The 13644-nt window shown below is 45.5% G+C and overlaps 14 non-coding genes across 14 annotated transcripts; all 14 read left to right on the top strand.

Annotated features, from left to right (window-relative positions):
- The first annotated feature begins 815 nt into the window (after positions 1–815).
- trnav-cac (transfer RNA valine (anticodon CAC)) lies at positions 816–888 on the top strand. Its single transcript has one exon. It is a non-coding gene; the product is annotated as a tRNA-Val (tRNA).
- Positions 889–1976: 1088 nt separating this feature from the next.
- On the top strand, positions 1977–2049 carry trnav-cac (transfer RNA valine (anticodon CAC)). The gene has a single exon. It is a non-coding gene; the product is annotated as a tRNA-Val (tRNA).
- Positions 2050–2944: 895 nt separating this feature from the next.
- trnav-aac (transfer RNA valine (anticodon AAC)) lies at positions 2945–3017 on the top strand. The gene has a single exon. It is a non-coding gene; the product is annotated as a tRNA-Val (tRNA).
- Positions 3018–3140: 123 nt separating this feature from the next.
- trnav-cac (transfer RNA valine (anticodon CAC)) lies at positions 3141–3213 on the top strand. Its single transcript has one exon. It is a non-coding gene; the product is annotated as a tRNA-Val (tRNA).
- Positions 3214–5347: 2134 nt separating this feature from the next.
- On the top strand, positions 5348–5420 carry trnav-aac (transfer RNA valine (anticodon AAC)). The gene has a single exon. It is a non-coding gene; the product is annotated as a tRNA-Val (tRNA).
- A 123-nt stretch (positions 5421–5543) lies between these two features.
- Positions 5544–5616, top strand: trnav-cac (transfer RNA valine (anticodon CAC)). The gene has a single exon. It is a non-coding gene; the product is annotated as a tRNA-Val (tRNA).
- An 895-nt stretch (positions 5617–6511) lies between these two features.
- trnav-aac (transfer RNA valine (anticodon AAC)) lies at positions 6512–6584 on the top strand. Its single transcript has one exon. It is a non-coding gene; the product is annotated as a tRNA-Val (tRNA).
- Positions 6585–6707: 123 nt separating this feature from the next.
- trnav-cac (transfer RNA valine (anticodon CAC)) lies at positions 6708–6780 on the top strand. Its single transcript has one exon. It is a non-coding gene; the product is annotated as a tRNA-Val (tRNA).
- Positions 6781–7862: 1082 nt separating this feature from the next.
- Positions 7863–7935, top strand: trnav-cac (transfer RNA valine (anticodon CAC)). Its single transcript has one exon. It is a non-coding gene; the product is annotated as a tRNA-Val (tRNA).
- Positions 7936–8830: 895 nt separating this feature from the next.
- Positions 8831–8903, top strand: trnav-aac (transfer RNA valine (anticodon AAC)). Its single transcript has one exon. It is a non-coding gene; the product is annotated as a tRNA-Val (tRNA).
- Positions 8904–9026: 123 nt separating this feature from the next.
- trnav-cac (transfer RNA valine (anticodon CAC)) lies at positions 9027–9099 on the top strand. The gene has a single exon. It is a non-coding gene; the product is annotated as a tRNA-Val (tRNA).
- Positions 9100–11421: 2322 nt separating this feature from the next.
- On the top strand, positions 11422–11494 carry trnav-cac (transfer RNA valine (anticodon CAC)). Its single transcript has one exon. It is a non-coding gene; the product is annotated as a tRNA-Val (tRNA).
- An 895-nt stretch (positions 11495–12389) lies between these two features.
- On the top strand, positions 12390–12462 carry trnav-aac (transfer RNA valine (anticodon AAC)). The gene has a single exon. It is a non-coding gene; the product is annotated as a tRNA-Val (tRNA).
- Positions 12463–12585: 123 nt separating this feature from the next.
- Positions 12586–12658, top strand: trnav-cac (transfer RNA valine (anticodon CAC)). The gene has a single exon. It is a non-coding gene; the product is annotated as a tRNA-Val (tRNA).
- Positions 12659–13644: the final 986 nt, after the last annotated feature.

Here is a 13644-nt window from a genome sequence, read left to right as displayed (position 1 = left end):
AGTGTTATTTCCTGATAAAATGATGCAAGCCGTAGCAGTTTCTAACACATGGCTAACCTTCTTGAAATTCAACACAATGGTCAACGAATCTGCCAATAAACCTGTTCAGGTGGCTCCTCACTTACTCCCGAAGCACCCAGACGTGTTAAACCCTCGGAATTCGACTGACCACAAACAGCCTGTTTTTTTACAATAGGGTAGATTGTACGTGGCAAGTCCACATCTCAGCTTTCTGAAGAGATATCAAGCTAAAACTTGCTTTCCCATGCTAGTCTGGACACGTGCTACCCCTGTGGTGAGTTTCAAGAAGAATGGAGAAACTCTACAATTTGACCAACAAAAATCACCAAGAGACATTTTCGAGTTTCTCCTGTGCTCTTGAAACTTTGGGTTTGTTAGTTTGAGACTAGCACAGGAAGGCAGGTTTCAGCTTGATATCACGCTGCAAGTGTTTAATTCTGAGGTAAGTTAAGGGTAGCGTTTCAGGAAACTCAGCATATACTGCCAGGCCGAATGAACTCTGTCCTCTTGTGTGTGGGACTTACGCAGATTGTCTATTTGCTTTCGGGCACATCACAGTATAAATATTTTCCCAAAAAGCACTATCGTTAGCCTGTGGAGTTTCTGTAGTGTAGTGGTCATCACATTCGCCTAACACGCGAAAGGTCCTCGGTTCAAACCGAGCAGAAACAGCTGTCCTCTTTTGAAGAAATGTATAAACACCTTTGAGCCGACAGTTGGCTTCAGAAGGTTTAACGTTTATGCGCATATTGCCGAGCCTGCACAGAACGATTTCAGACTTCTTTAGGTAGTGGGTTTCCGTAGTGTAGTGGTTATCACGTTCGCCTCACACGCGAAAGGTCCCCAGTTCGAAACTGGGCGGGAACACTGCATCTCTTTTCACAATTGTTTAGGTGGGTTTCTGTTGAGGAGGAACTCAACGCTTCCAAGGCTTTGCGGCCAAGAGGCATGAGTACAGTCACTAAAGGTATAGTTGATGCAGAAATGAAAGAGCAGTCATTGTTTGACCTTAACCTATCCCACAACCGTGACATTCCAAGCCTGCGTGGCTTTCTTCTGAGGAACACGAAAAAAGAGATTTGTCTGAGTGGCCCTCTGTTGAGCAGCAGCTCTGCATCACGAAGGCCCTTCTCTACACAGGTGTAGAGATTTCCTGATAAAATGATGCAAGCCGTAGCAGTTTCTAACACATGGCTAACCTTCTTGAAATTCAACACAATGGTCAACGAATCTGCCAATAAACCTGTTCAGGTGGCTCCTCACTTACTCCCGAAGCACCCAGACGTGTTAAACCCTCGGAATTCGACTGACCACAAACAGCCTGTTTTTTTACAATAGGGTAGATTGTACGTGGCAAGTCCACATCTCAGCTTTCTGAAGAGATATCAAGCTAAAACTTGCTTTCCCATGCTAGTCTGGACACGTGCTACCCCTGTGGTGAGTTTCAAGAAGAATGGAGAAACTCTACAATTTGACCAACAAAAATCACCAAGAGACATTTTCGAGTTTCTCCTGTGCTCTTGAAACTTTGGGTTTGTTAGTTTGAGACTAGCACAGGAAGGCAGGTTTCAGCTTGATATCACGCTGCAAGTGTTTAATTCCGAGGTAAGTTAAGGGTAGCGTTTCAGGAAACTCAGCATATACTGCCAGGCCGAATGAACTCTGTCCTCTTGTGTGTGGGACTTACGCAGATTGTCTATTTGCTTTCGGGCACATCACAGTATAAATATTTTCCCAAAAAGCACTATCGTTAGCCTGTGGAGTTTCTGTAGTGTAGTGGTCATCACATTCGCCTAACACGCGAAAGGTCCTCGGTTCAAACGAGCAGAACAGCTGTCCTCTTTTGAAGAAATGTATAAACACCTTTGAGCCGACAGTTGGCTTCAGAAGGTTTAACGTTTATGCGCATATTGCCGAGCCTGCACAGAACGATTTCAGACTTCTTTAGGTAGTGGGTTTCCGTAGTGTAGTGGTTATCACGTTCGCCTCACACGCGAAAGGTCCCCAGTTCGAAACTGGGCGGGAACACTGCATCTCTTTTCACAATTGTTTAGGTGGGTTTCTGTTGAGGAGGAACTCAACGCTTCCAAGGCTTTGCGGCCAAGAGGCATGAGTACAGTCACTAAAGGTATAGTTGATGCAGAAATGAAAGAGCAGTCATTGTTTGACCTTAACCTATCCCACAACCGTGACATTCCAAGCCTGCGTGGCTTTCTTCTGAGGAACACGAAAAAAGAGATTTGTCTGAGTGGCCCTCTGTTGAGCAGCAGCTCTGCATCACGAAGGCCCTTCTCTACACAGGTGTAGAGATTTCCTGATAAAATGATGCAAGCCGTAGCAGTTTCTAACACATGGCTAACCTTCTTGAAATTCAACACAATGGTCAACGAATCTGCCAATAAACCTGTTCAGGTGGCTCCTCACTTACTCCCGAAGCACCCAGACGTGTTAAACCCTCGGAATTCGACTGACCACAAACAGCCTGTTTTTTTACAATAGGGTAGATTGTACGTGGCAAGTCCACATCTCAGCTTTCTGAAGAGATATCAAGCTAAAACTTGCTTTCCCATGCTAGTCTGGACACGTGCTACCCCTGTGGTGAGTTTCAAGAAGAATGGAGAAACTCTACAATTTGACCAACAAAAATCACCAAGAGACATTTTCGAGTTTCTCCTGTGCTCTTGAAACTTTGGGTTTGTTAGTTTGAGACTAGCACAGGAAGGCAGGTTTCAGCTTGATATCACGCTGCAAGTGTTTAATTCCGAGGTAAGTTAAGGGTAGCGTTTCAGGAAACTCAGCATATACTGCCAGGCCGAATGAACTCTGTCCTCTTGTGTGTGGGACTTACGCAGATTGTCTATTTGCTTTCGGGCACATCACAGTATAAATATTTTCCCAAAAAGCACTATCGTTAGCCTGTGGAGTTTCTGTAGTGTAGTGGTCATCACATTCGCCTAACACGCGAAAGGTCCTCGGTTCAAAACCGAGCAGAAACAGCTGTCCTCTTTTGAAGAAATGTATAAACACCTTTGAGCCGACAGTTGGCTTCAGAAGGTTTAACGTTTATGCGCATATTGCCGAGCCTGCACAGAACGATTTCAGACTTCTTTAGGTAGTGGGTTTCCGTAGTGTAGTGGTTATCACGTTCGCCTCACACGCGAAAGGTCCCCAGTTCGAAACTGGGCGGGAACACTGCATCTCTTTTCACAATTGTTTAGGTGGGTTTCTGTTGAGGAGGAACTCAACGCTTCCAAGGCTTTGCGGCCAAGAGGCATGAGTACAGTCACTAAAGGTATAGTTGATGCAGAAATGAAAGAGCAGTCATTGTTTGACCTTAACCTATCCCACAACCGTGACATTCCAAGCCTGCGTGGCTTTCTTCTGAGGAACACGAAAAAGAGATTTGTCTGAGTGGCCCTCTGTTGAGCAGCAGCTCTGCATCACGAAGGCCCTTCTCTACACAGGTGTAGAGATTTCCTGATAAAATGATGCAAGCCGTAGCAGTTTCTAACACATGGCTAACCTTCTTGAAATTCAACACAATGGTCAACGAATCTGCCAATAAACCTGTTCAGGTGGCTCCTCACTTACTCCCGAAGCACCCAGACGTGTTAAACCCTCGGAATTCGACTGACCACAAACAGCCTGTTTTTTTACAATAGGGTAGATTGTACGTGGCAAGTCCACATCTCAGCTTTCTGAAGAGATATCAAGCTAAAACTTGCTTTCCCATGCTAGTCTGGACACGTGCTACCCCTGTGGTGAGTTTCAAGTAAGATTGGAGAAACTCAACAATTTGACCAACAAAAATCACCAAGAGACATTTTCGAGTTTCTCCTGTGCTCTTGAAACTTTGGGTTTGTTAGTTTGAGACTAGCACAGGAAGGCAGGTTTCAGCTTGATATCACGCTGCAAGTGTTTAATTCCGAGGTAAGTTAAGGGTAGCGTTTCAGGAAACTCAGCATATACTGCCAGGCCGAATGAACTCTGTCCTCTTGTGTGTGGGACTTACGCAGATTGTCCCGCAGATAACTGGAGAATTGCTTGGTTTGCTGCTAAAAATAGAAGGTATTTGCAGACTGAAGAGCGCAACGGAATCTGTAATTTGATTCGCGCTCCACGATGCTTGCGATGAAAAGATCTGACACCTCTTTGGCTGCAGGCTTCAATAGTGTAGAGGTTATCACGGTCAAAATCGTTCAGGTGGGTTTCTGTTGAGGAGGAACTCAACGCTTCCAAGGCTTTGCGGCCAAGAGGCATGAATACAGTCACTAAAGGTAAAGTTGATGCAGAAATGAAAGAGCAGATATTGTTTGACCTAAACCTAACCCACAACTGTGACATTCCAAGCCTGCGTGGCTTTCTTCTGAGAAACACCAAAGAAGAGATTTTAGGGAACTCTGCGTAGACTGCCACGCCGAATGAAATCTGTCCTCTTGTGTAAGGGTCTTTTTCCGCCTAGGCCATCAAGTAAGGGCAGGGCCTCAAGGGGCGCCTAAAAGGGGGTACGTGGCAGGCCGTCCTTAGACCCCTGCGCGCCGGCCCTCTCTGTCCCAATAATCACCTGTGTCACCACAAACAGCCCATCTGTCCCTCTCACCGCCTATGTGACCACTAACTGCCCTTCTGTCCACTGGTAATACAAAGACTGTGACCACAAGCAGTCTGTGTGTCCCCTTGACGAACTTTAAAACACATCCATCTGGAGTGTTATTTCCTGATAAAATGATGCAAGCCGTAGCAGTTTCTAACACATGGCTAACCTTCTTGAAATTCAACACAATGGTCAACGAATCTGCCAATAAACCTGTTCAGGTGGCTCCTCACTTACTCCCGAAGCACCCAGACGTGTTAAACCCTCGGAATTCGACTGACCACAAACAGCCTGTTTTTTTACAATAGGGTAGATTGTACGTGGCAAGTCCACATCTCAGCTTTCTGAAGAGATATCAAGCTAAAACTTGCTTTCCCATGCTAGTCTGGACACGTGCTACCCCTGTGGTGAGTTTCAAGAAGAATGGAGAAACTCTACAATTTGACCAACAAAAATCACCAAGAGACATTTTCGAGTTTCTCCTGTGCTCTTGAAACTTTGGGTTTGTTAGTTTGAGACTAGCACAGGAAGGCAGGTTTCAGCTTGATATCACGCTGCAAGTGTTTAATTCCGAGGTAAGTTAAGGGTAGCGTTTCAGGAAACTCAGCATATACTGCCAGGCCGAATGAACTCTGTCCTCTTGTGTGTGGGACTTACGCAGATTGTCTATTTGCTTTCGGGCACATCACAGTATAAATATTTTCCCAAAAAGCACTATCGTTAGCCTGTGGAGTTTCTGTAGTGTAGTGGTCATCACATTCGCCTAACACGCGAAAGGTCCTCGGTTCAAAACCGAGCAGAAACAGCTGTCCTCTTTTGAAGAAATGTATAAACACCTTTGAGCCGACAGTTGGCTTCAGAAGGTTTAACGTTTATGCGCATATTGCCGAGCCTGCACAGAACGATTTCAGACTTCTTTAGGTAGTGGGTTTCCGTAGTGTAGTGGTTATCACGTTCGCCTCACACGCGAAAGGTCCCCAGTTCGAAACTGGGCGGGAACACTGCATCTCTTTTCACAATTGTTTAGGTGGGTTTCTGTTGAGGAGGAACTCAACGCTTCCAAGGCTTTGCGGCCAAGAGGCATGAGTACAGTCACTAAAGGTATAGTTGATGCAGAAATGAAAGAGCAGTCATTGTTTGACCTTAACCTATCCCACAACCGTGACATTCCAAGCCTGCGTGGCTTTCTTCTGAGGAACACGAAAAAAGAGATTTGTCTGAGTGGCCCTCTGTTGAGCAGCAGCTCTGCATCACGAAGGCCCTTCTCTACACAGGTGTAGAGATTTCCTGATAAAATGATGCAAGCCGTAGCAGTTTCTAACACATGGCTAACCTTCTTGAAATTCAACACAATGGTCAACGAATCTGCCAATAAACCTGTTCAGGTGGCTCCTCACTTACTCCCGAAGCACCCAGACGTGTTAAACCCTCGGAATTCGACTGACCACAAACAGCCTGTTTTTTTACAATAGGGTAGATTGTACGTGGCAAGTCCACATCTCAGCTTTCTGAAGAGATATCAAGCTAAAACTTGCTTTCCCATGCTAGTCTGGACACGTGCTACCCCTGTGGTGAGTTTCAAGAAGAATGGAGAAACTCTACAATTTGACCAACAAAAATCACCAAGAGACATTTTCGAGTTTCTCCTGTGCTCTTGAAACTTTGGGTTTGTTAGTTTGAGACTAGCACAGGAAGGCAGGTTTCAGCTTGATATCACGCTGCAAGTGTTTAATTCCGAGGTAAGTTAAGGGTAGCGTTTCAGGAAACTCAGCATATACTGCCAGGCCGAATGAACTCTGTCCTCTTGTGTGTGGGACTTACGCAGATTGTCTATTTGCTTTCGGGCACATCACAGTATAAATATTTTCCCAAAAAGCACTATCGTTAGCCTGTGGAGTTTCTGTAGTGTAGTGGTCATCACATTCGCCTAACACGCGAAAGGTCCTCGGTTCAAAACCGAGCAGAAACAGCTGTCCTCTTTTGAAGAAATGTATAAACACCTTTGAGCCGACAGTTGGCTTCAGAAGGTTTAACGTTTATGCGCATATTGCCGAGCCTGCACAGAACGATTTCAGACTTCTTTAGGTAGTGGGTTTCCGTAGTGTAGTGGTTATCACGTTCGCCTCACACGCGAAAGGTCCCCAGTTCGAAACTGGGCGGGAACACTGCATCTCTTTTCACAATTGTTTAGGTGGGTTTCTGTTGAGGAGGAACTCAACGCTTCCAAGGCTTTGCGGCCAAGAGGCATGAGTACAGTCACTAAAGGTATAGTTGATGCAGAAATGAAAGAGCAGTCATTGTTTGACCTTAACCTATCCCACAACCGTGACATTCCAAGCCTGCGTGGCTTTCTTCTGAGGAACACGAAAAAAGAGATTTGTCTGAGTGGCCCTCTGTTGAGCAGCAGCTCTGCATCACGAAGGCCCTTCTCTACACAGGTGTAGAGATTTCCTGATAAAATGATGCAAGCCGTAGCAGTTTCTAACACATGGCTAACCTTCTTGAAATTCAACACAATGGTCAACGAATCTGCCAATAAACCTGTTCAGGTGGCTCCTCACTTACTCCCGAAGCACCCAGACGTGTTAAACCCTCGGAATTCGACTGACCACAAACAGCCTGTTTTTTTACAATAGGGTAGATTGTACGTGGCAAGTCCACATCTCAGCTTTCTGAAGAGATATCAAGCTAAAACTTGCTTTCCCATGCTAGTCTGGACACGTGCTACCCCTGTGGTGAGTTTCAAGAAGAATGGAGAAACTCTACAATTTGACCAACAAAAATCACCAAGAGACATTTTCGAGTTTCTCCTGTGCTCTTGAAACTTTGGGTTTGTTAGTTTGAGACTAGCACAGGAAGGCAGGTTTCAGCTTGATATCACGCTGCAAGTGTTTAATTCCGAGGTAAGTTAAGGGTAGCGTTTCAGGAAACTCAGCATATACTGCCAGGCCGAATGAACTCTGTCCTCTTGTGTGTGGGACTTACGCAGATTGTCTATTTGCTTTCGGGCACATCACAGTATAAATATTTTCCCAAAAAGCACTATCGTTAGCCTGTGGAGTTTCTGTAGTGTAGTGGTCATCACATTCGCCTAACACGCGAAAGGTCCTCGGTTCAAGAAACAGCTGTCCTCTTTTGAAGAAATGTATAAACACCTTTGAGCCGACAGTTGGCTTCAGAAGGTTTAACGTTTATGCGCATATTGCCGAGCCTGCACAGAAGGATTTCAGACTTCTTTAGGTAGTGGGTTTCCGTAGTGTAGTGGTTATCACGTTCGCCTCACACGCGAAAGGTCCCCAGTTCGAAACTGGGCGGGAACACTGCATCTCTTTTCACAATTGTTTAGGTGGGTTTCTGTTGAGGAGGAACTCAACGCTTCCAAGGCTTTGCGGCCAAGAGGCATGAGTACAGTCACTAAAGGTATAGTTGATGCAGAAATGAAAGAGCAGTCATTGTTTGACCTTAACCTATCCCACAACCGTGACATTCCAAGCCTGCGTGGCTTTCTTCTGAGGAACACGAAAAAAGAGATTTGTCTGAGTGGCCCTCTGTTGAGCAGCAGCTCTGCATCACGAAGGCCCTTCTCTACACAGGTGTAGAGATTTCCTGATAAAATGATGCAAGCCGTAGCAGTTTCTAACACATGGCTAACCTTCTTGAAATTCAACACAATGGTCAACGAATCTGCCAATAAACCTGTTCAGGTGGCTCCTCACTTACTCCCGAAGCACCCAGACGTGTTAAACCCTCGGAATTCGACTGACCACAAACAGCCTGTTTTTTTACAATAGGGTAGATTGTACGTGGCAAGTCCACATCTCAGCTTTCTGAAGAGATATCAAGCTAAAACTTGCTTTCCCATGCTAGTCTGGACACGTGCTACCCCTGTGGTGAGTTTCAAGAAGAATGGAGAAACTCTACAATTTGACCAACAAAAATCACCAAGAGACATTTTCGAGTTTCTCCTGTGCTCTTGAAACTTTGGGTTTGTTAGTTTGAGACTAGCACAGGAAGGCAGGTTTCAGCTTGATATCACGCTGCAAGTGTTTAATTCCGAGGTAAGTTAAGGGTAGCGTTTCAGGAAACTCAGCATATACTGCCAGGCCGAATGAACTCTGTCCTCTTGTGTGTGGGACTTACGCAGATTGTCTATTTGCTTTCGGGCACATCACAGTATAAATATTTTCCCAAAAAGCACTATCGTTAGCCTGTGGAGTTTCTGTAGTGTAGTGGTCATCACATTCGCCTAACACGCGAAAGGTCCTCGGTTCAAAACCGAGCAGAAACAGCTGTCCTCTTTTGAAGAAATGTATAAACACCTTTGAGCCGACAGTTGGCTTCAGAAGGTTTAACGTTTATGCGCATAATGCCGAGCCTGCACAGAACGATTTCAGACTTCTTTAGGTAGTGGGTTTCCGTAGTGTAGTGGTTATCACGTTCGCCTCACACGCGAAAGGTCCCCAGTTCGAAACTGGGCGGGAACACTGCATCTCTTTTCACAATTGTTTAGGTGGGTTTCTGTTGAGGAGGAACTCAACGCTTCCAAGGCTTTGCGGCCAAGAGGCATGAGTACAGTCACTAAAGGTATAGTTGATGCAGAAATGAAAGAGCAGTCATTGTTTGACCTAAACCTATCCCACAACCGTGACATTCCAAGCCTGCGTGGCTTTCTTCTGAGGAACACGAAAAAAGAGATTTGTCTGAGTGGCCCTCTGTTGAGCAGCATCTCTTCATCACGAAGGCCCTTCTCTACACAGGTGTAGAGATTTCCTGATAAAATGATGCAAGCCGTAGCAGTTTCTAACACATGGCTAACCTTCTTGAAATTCAACACAATGGTCAACGAATCTGCCAATAAACCTGTTCAGGTGGCTCCTCACTTACTCCCGAAGCACCCAGACGTGTTAAACCCTCGGAATTCGACTGACCACAAACAGCCTGGTTTTTTTACAATAGGGTAGATTGTACGTGGCAAGTCCACATCTCAGCTTTCTGAAGAGATATCAAGCTAAAACTTGCTTTCCCATGCTAGTCTGGACACGTGCTACCCCTGTGGTGAGTTTCAAGAAGAATGGAGAAACTCTACAATTTGACCAACAAAAATCACCAAGAGACATTTTCGAGTTTCTCCTGTGCTCTTGAAACTTTGGGTTTGTTAGTTTGAGACTAGCACAGGAAGGCAGGTTTCAGCTTGATATCACGCTGCAAGTGTTTAATTCCGAGGTAAGTTAAGGGTAGCGTTTCAGGAAACTCAGCATATACTGCCAGGCCGAATGAACTCTGTCCTCTTGTGTGTGGGACTTACGCAGATTGTCCCGCAGATAACTGGAGAATTGCTTGGTTTGCTGCTAAAAATAGAAGGTATTTGCAGACTGAAGAGCGCAACGGAATCTGTAATTTGATTCGCGCTCCACGATGCTTGCGATGAAAAGATCTGACACCTCTTTGGCTGCAGGCTTCAATAGTGTAGAGGTTATCACGGTCAAAATCGTTCAGGTGGGTTTCTGTTGAGGAGGAACTCAACGCTTCCAAGGCTTTGCGGCCAAGAGGCATGAATACAGTCACTAAAGGTAAAGTTGATGCAGAAATGAAAGAGCAGATATTGTTTGACCTAAACCTAACCCACAACTGTGACATTCCAAGCCTGCGTGGCTTTCTTCTGAGAAACACCAAAGAAAAGATTTTAGGGAACTCTGCGTAGACTGCCACGCCGAATGAAATCTGTCCTCTTGTGTAAGGGTCTTTTTCCGCCTAGGCCATCAAGTAAGGGCAGGGCCTCAAGGGGCGCCTAAAAGGGGGTACGTGGCAGGCCGTCCTTAGACCCCTGCGCGCCGGCCCTCTCTGTCCCAATAATCACCTGTGTCACCACAAACAGCCCATCTGTCCCTCTCACCGCCTATGTGACCACTAACTGCCCTTCTGTCCACTGGTAATACAAAGACTGTGACCACAAGCAGTCTGTGTGTCCCCTTGACGAACTTTAAAACACATCCATCTGGAGTGTTATTTCCTGATAAAATGATGCAAGCCGTAGCAGTTTCTAACACATGGCTAACCTTCTTGAAATTCAACACAATGGTCAACGAATCTGCCAATAAACCTGTTCAGGTGGCTCCTCACTTACTCCCGAAGCACCCAGACGTGTTAAACCCTCGGAATTCGACTGACCACAAACAGCCTGTTTTTTTACAATAGGGTAGATTGTACGTGGCAAGTCCACATCTCAGCTTTCTGAAGAGATATCAAGCTAAAACTTGCTTTCCCATGCTAGTCTGGACACGTGCTACCCCTGTGGTGAGTTTCAAGAAGAATGGAGAAACTCTACAATTTGACCAACAAAAATCACCAAGAGACATTTTCGAGTTTCTCCTGTGCTCTTGAAACTTTGGGTTTGTTAGTTTGAGACTAGCACAGGAAGGCAGGTTTCAGCTTGATATCACGCTGCAAGTGTTTAATTCCGAGGTAAGTTAAGGGTAGCGTTTCAGGAAACTCAGCATATACTGCCAGGCCGAATGAACTCTGTCCTCTTGTGTGTGGGACTTACGCAGATTGTCTATTTGCTTTCGGGCACATCACAGTATAAATATTTTCCCAAAAAGCACTATCGTTAGCCTGTGGAGTTTCTGTAGTGTAGTGGTCATCACATTCGCCTAACACGCGAAAGGTCCTCGGTTCAAGAAACAGCTGTCCTCTTTTGAAGAAATGTATAAACACCTTTGAGCCGACAGTTGGCTTCAGAAGGTTTAACGTTTATGCGCATATTGCCGAGCCTGCACAGAACGATTTCAGACTTCTTTAGGTAGTGGGTTTCCGTAGTGTAGTGGTTATCACGTTCGCCTCACACGCGAAAGGTCCCCAGTTCGAAACTGGGCGGGAACACTGCATCTCTTTTCACAATTGTTTAGGTGGGTTTCTGTTGAGGAGGAACTCAACGCTTCCAAGGCTTTGCGGCCAAGAGGCATGAGTACAGTCACTAAAGGTATAGTTGATGCAGAAATGAAAGAGCAGTCATTGTTTGACCTTAACCTATCCCACAACCGTGACATTCCAAGCCTGCGTGGCTTTCTTCTGAGGAACACGAAAAAAGAGATTTGTCTGAGTGGCCCTCTGTTGAGCAGCAGCTCTGCATCACGAAGGCCCTTCTCTACACAGGTGTAGAGATTTCCTGATAAAATGATGCAAGCCGTAGCAGTTTCTAACACATGGCTAACCTTCTTGAAATTCAACACAATGGTCAACGAATCTGCCAATAAACCTGTTCAGGTGGCTCCTCACTTACTCCCGAAGCACCCAGACGTGTTAAACCCTCGGAATTCGACTGACCACAAACAGCCTGTTTTTTTACAATAGGGTAGATTGTACGTGGCAAGTCCACATCTCAGCTTTCTGAAGAGATATCAAGCTAAAACTTGCTTTCCCATGCTAGTCTGGACACGTGCTACCCCTGTGGTGAGTTTCAAGAAGAATGGAGAAACTCTACAATTTGACCAACAAAAATCACCAAGAGACATTTTCGAGTTTCTCCTGTGCTCTTGAAACTTTGGGTTTGTTAGTTTGAGACTAGCACAGGAAGGCAGGTTTCAGCTTGATATCACGCTGCAAGTGTTTAATTCCGAGGTAAGTTAAGGGTAGCGTTTCAGGAAACTCAGCATATACTGCCAGGCCGAATGAACTCTGTCCTCTTGTGTGTGGGACTTACGCAGATTGTCTATTTGCTTTCGGGCACATCACAGTATAAATATTTTCCCAAAAAGCACTATCGTTAGCCTGTGGAGTTTCTGTAGTGTAGTGGTCATCACATTCGCCTAACACGCGAAAGGTCCTCGGTTCAAAACCGAGCAGAAACAGCTGTCCTCTTTTGAAGAAATGTATAAACACCTTTGAGCCGACAGTTGGCTTCAGAAGGTTTAACGTTTATGCGCATATTGCCGAGCCTGCACAGAACGATTTCAGACTTCTTTAGGTAGTGGGTTTCCGTAGTGTAGTGGTTATCACGTTCGCCTCACACGCGAAAGGTCCCCAGTTCGAAACTGGGCGGGAACACTGCATCTCTTTTCACAATTGTTTAGGTGGGTTTCTGTTGAGGAGGAACTCAACGCTTCCAAGGCTTTGCGGCCAAGAGGCATGAGTACAGTCACTAAAGGTATAGTTGATGCAGAAATGAAAGAGCAGTCATTGTTTGACCTTAACCTATCCCACAACCGTGACATTCCAAGCCTGCGTGGCTTTCTTCTGAGGAACACGAAAAAAGAGATTTGTCTGAGTGGCCCTCTGTTGAGCAGCATCTCTTCATCACGAAGGCCCTTCTCTACACAGGTGTAGAGATTTCCTGATAAAATGATGCAAGCCGTAGCAGTTTCTAACACATGGCTAACCTTCTTGAAATTCAACACAATGGTCAACGAATCTGCCAATAAACCTGTTCAGGTGGCTCCTCACTTACTCCCGAAGCACCCAGACGTGTTAAACCCTCGGAATTCGACTGACCACAAACAGCCTGTTTTTTTACAATAGGGTAGATTGTACGTGGCAAGTCCACATCTCAGCTTTCTGAAGAGATATCAAGCTAAAACTTGCTTTCCCATGCTAGTCTGGACACGTGCTACCCCTGTGGTGAGTTTCAAGAAGAATGGAGAAACTCTACAATTTGACCAACAAAAATCACCAAGAGACATTTTCGAGTTTCTCCTGTGCTCTTGAAACTTTGGGTTTGTTAGTTTGAGACTAGCACAGGAAGGCAGGTTTCAGCTTGATATCACGCTGCAAGTGTTTAATTCCGAGGTAAGTTAAGGGTAGCGTTTCAGGAAACTCAGCATATACTGCCAGGCCGAATGAACTCTGTCCTCTTGTGTGTGGGACTTACGCAGATTGTCTATTTGCTTTCGGGCACATCACAGTATAAATATTTTCCCAAAAAGCACTATCGTTAGCCTGTGGAGTTTCTGTAGTGTAGTGGTCATCACATTCGCCTAACACGCGAAAGGTCCTCGGTTCAAACCGAGCAGAAACAGCTGTCCTCTTTTGAAGAA

Source organism: Carassius auratus, unplaced genomic scaffold (genome assembly GCF_003368295.1).
Source record: "Carassius auratus strain Wakin unplaced genomic scaffold, ASM336829v1 scaf_tig00008451, whole genome shotgun sequence".
In the NCBI taxonomy this organism is placed as follows: domain Eukaryota; kingdom Metazoa; phylum Chordata; class Actinopteri; order Cypriniformes; family Cyprinidae; genus Carassius; species Carassius auratus.
This window is presented reverse-complemented; position numbering and strand designations above follow the sequence as displayed.